Source organism: Gossypium arboreum, chromosome 8 (genome assembly GCF_025698485.1).
Source record: "Gossypium arboreum isolate Shixiya-1 chromosome 8, ASM2569848v2, whole genome shotgun sequence".
Lineage (NCBI taxonomy): Eukaryota > Viridiplantae > Streptophyta > Magnoliopsida > Malvales > Malvaceae > Gossypium > Gossypium arboreum.
The window spans coordinates 121,202,360-121,206,150 of record NC_069077.1 but is presented as its reverse complement, the minus strand read 5'-3'; the positions used below and the strand labels follow the sequence as shown (position 1 = coordinate 121,206,150).

The 3,791-nt window shown below is 36.9% G+C and overlaps 1 non-coding gene across 1 annotated transcript; it reads right to left on the bottom strand.

Moving 5' to 3' along the window:
• Positions 1-875: 875 nt before the first annotated feature.
• On the bottom strand, positions 876-982 carry LOC128280260 (small nucleolar RNA R71). The gene has a single exon (XR_008270440.1). It is a non-coding gene; the product is annotated as a small nucleolar RNA R71 (small nucleolar RNA).
• Positions 983-3,791: the final 2,809 nt, after the last annotated feature.

Below are 3,791 nucleotides of genomic sequence, written 5' to 3'. Positions count from 1 at the left end.
GTACTTTTAGTTCCTTTGGGTTTGACAATCCAGTCTTGCTAAAACTATACTACTGTTTGATAGGTACACTTGCTTACATCGCGATAATAGTTAGTTTCAAGAACGGTTAATTATAAATATTTAAAACCTATCACGAAATCACGTGATCAAGTTTTTGGTGTCGTTGCCAAGGAACTAAGACATTAGGAACGCTCAATTTTTATTACTTTAGCCGTTTATTTTTCTTGCAATTTAATTTAATTTAATTTATTATTATTATTTATTAATTTACTGTTTCTTTCTCTGGCAGGTTTTTATAGTTTATGACTAGAAGAACCCCGTCAGGACCACTATTTTTCGACGAAGAAATCGATCGCACAGTTCGCAGACGTCAAAGAGAAATAAGGCGAAGCTTAAGATACACAAAGAACAAGCAAAAGGACGATGCTCAACCCCCGACTGAAGAGATGGCTGAAAACCAAGACAATCAGCTACCTCCTACAATTACAATTAGTCAAAATCCTATTTCACGTACTATGTATGATTATGCTAAACCTTCTTTAACAGGAACTGAATCGAGCATAGTTAGACCTGATGTAACTGCAAACACTTTTGAACTAAAACCTAACACTATTCAAATGATACAGTAATTTGTTCAGTTTGATGGTTTGCAGGATGAGGATCCCAACGCTCACTTAGCAAACTTCTTAGAACTATGCAATACATTTAAAATTAATGGTGTTTCTGATGATGCCATTCGTCTTCGATTATTCCCTTTTTCATTGAGAAACAAAGCTAAACAGTGGTTTAACTCATTACCACGAGGGTTAATCACTACTTGGGAACAAATGACCCAAAAATTTCTATTAAAATATTTTTCGCCGGCTAAAACGACTAAATTTTGTAATGATATTTCTTCGTTTGTGCAGATGGACTTAGAAACTCTTTACGATGCATGGGAGAGATACAAAGACTTACTAAGAAGGTGCCCTCACCATGGGTTACTGCTTTGGCTACAGGTTCAAACGTTCCACAATGGCCTGAATCCTTTGACTCGATAAATGGTTGACGCAGCTGCTGGCGGAACCGTCAATACTAAAACACCTGAAGATGCCTATGAGTTTATAGAGGAGATGTCACTGAATAACTATCAGTGGCAAGTCATGAGGACTAAGCCAACTAAAACAGCAGGTGTTTATAACGTCGATTCGGTTACTATGCCGTCAAATTAGGTAGAACTTCTAAATAAAAAGAGTGATGGTTTACTTGGCTCTACTCAGGTTCATCCAGTAATGAGGTGCGAGACGAATGGAGGAGGAGCATGCATAGAGTATCAACCCTTCAACCCTAGCATCGAGGAGGAACAAGTCCAATATATGGGTAACAATAACTCTCGATCCCAAAATAACCCATATAGTAACACTTATAACGCAGGTTGGAGGAACCACCCCAATTTCTTGTGGGGCAGTCAAGGAAATCAAAGACCACAACTTCCTCTGGGTTTTCAGCAACCACCCTATCAACAGGAAAAGAAGTCGAACCTTGAAGAGATGCTCTTAAAGTTTATATCGGTGTCAGAAACTCATTTCTAGAACACCGATACAATACTTAAAAATCAACAAGCGTCGATCCAAGGGCTCAAAACTCAGATAGGTCAGCTGTCCAAACTGATTTCGAAAAGACCACTAGGAAGTTTACTTAGTAACACCAAATCAAAAGAGCATGTAAAAGCAGTTACACTAAGGAGTGGGAAAGTGTTAGCGGAATCTGAAAAGAAGCTAACACAAGAAGCCGTGGTAAGCGAAAGGGGGGAAGAAAAACCTAAAAATATGGACAAACCAGTGCCGAAGGAATATAAACCACTAGTTCCATACCCAGCAAAATTGAAAAAATATCGCATTGATGCACAATTCGATAAGTTTCTTGAACTTTTTAAACAATTACATATCAACTTACCTTTTGTTGAAGCCATCTCACAGATGCCTACATAAGCAAAATTTTTGAAGGAGTTTCTAACAAATAAAAGGAAGTTTGAGGACTTATCTACAGTAGAACTCAACGAGGAGTGCTCAGCCATACTCCAAAACAAGCTGCCAACCAAACTGAAAGATCCAGGAAGTTTTACTATCCCTTGCTTAATTGGTAGTCTGAATGTTGAGAAAGCACTAGCTGATTTAGGTGCTAGAATTAATTTAATGCCATATAAAATGTTCAAACAACTTGGTCTTGGGGAACCTAAACCTACTAGGATGAGTATTCAATTAGCCGATAGATCTGTTAAATATCCTAGGGGTATTATAGAGGACGTACTTGTGAAAGTAGATAAATTCATATTTCCTGTTGAGTTTGTTATGCTTAACATGGATGAAGATGTAGAAGTACCCTTAATTTTAGGGCGTCCATTTTTAGCCACTGTTAGGGCTGTAATCAATGTGGGTGACGATAAATTGGTACTTAGAGTAGGTGACGAGGAGATTATCTTTAAAATTATGATGCTATGAGGTTTTCTAGGGAACAGGATGATTCATGTTATTTTATTGACTCTATTGATCATACTACTCAAGACTCTTTTCAAGAAATTGTACAGAAGGAGACAACGGAACTGTATCCAGCTCAAGAAGAGGAGACAGATGATGAACCTAATGAGCATTCTTAAAGACAAGTAGAATATGAGGGCATTAAGATAAACGATGAACTTAAGCAAAAATCGTCTATTGAGGAGCCTCCCAAATTGGAACTTAAACAATTACCAAACCACTTGGAATACGCATTCCTTGAAAATAATTCTACATTACTAGTTATTATTGCTTCTAACTTGCAACCCAAGGAGAAAGATTAATTAATCCAAGTATTAAAAGAACATAAAAAGGCCATAGCTTGGAAAATTTCTGACATTAAAGAAATCAGCCCTTCTTTTTGCACCTACAAAATTTTGATGGAAGGTGAATACAAATCGTGTGTGCAAGCTCAAGGACGAATGAAACCCAACATGAAGGAAGTTGTTAAAGCTGAGGGAATTAAACTTCTAGATGCTAAAATTATTTATCCTATTTCTGACAGTTCTTGGGTAAGTCCAGTGCAGGTTGTCCCTAAGAAAGGAGGCATGACAGTTGTGACCAACGAGAAGAATGAATTAATCCTAACAAAGACAGTCACAAGATGGAGAGTTTCCATTGACTACAGGAAACTGAATGATGCCACAAGAAAAGATCACTTCTCCTTTCCATTCATTGACCAAATGTTGGAAAGATTATCTGGGCATATGTACTACTGCTTTCTAGACAGACTCTTTGGTTACTTCCAGATCCTAATAGCTCCTGAAGATTAAGAAAAAATGACATTCACATGCCCATATGGTATGTTTGCTTATCATAGAATGCCTTTTGGATTATGTAATGGTCCTGCTACTTTTCAGCGCTGTATGATGGCCATCTTTGACGAACTCGTGGAAGATATCATAGAAGTATTTATGAATGATTTCTCAGTATTCGGTAACTCTTTCCACCTCTGCCTTAAAAATTTAAAACTAGTTTTAATAAGATGTGAGGAAACGAACCTTGTCCTTAACTAGGAGAAATGTCACTTCATGGTTCAAGAAGGTATTGTATTAGGGCATAAAATTTCCAGTAAAGGGGTTGAAGTGGACAAATCTAAAATAGAAACAATAAAAAAATTACCCCCTCCTAGTTCGATTAAGGCTATTAGAAGCTTTTTAGGACATGCTGGTTTTTATAGAAGATTTATTAAGGATTTTTCTAAAATAGCTAAGCCATTGACTAAATTGCTAGAAAAAGATATACCTTTTAATTTCA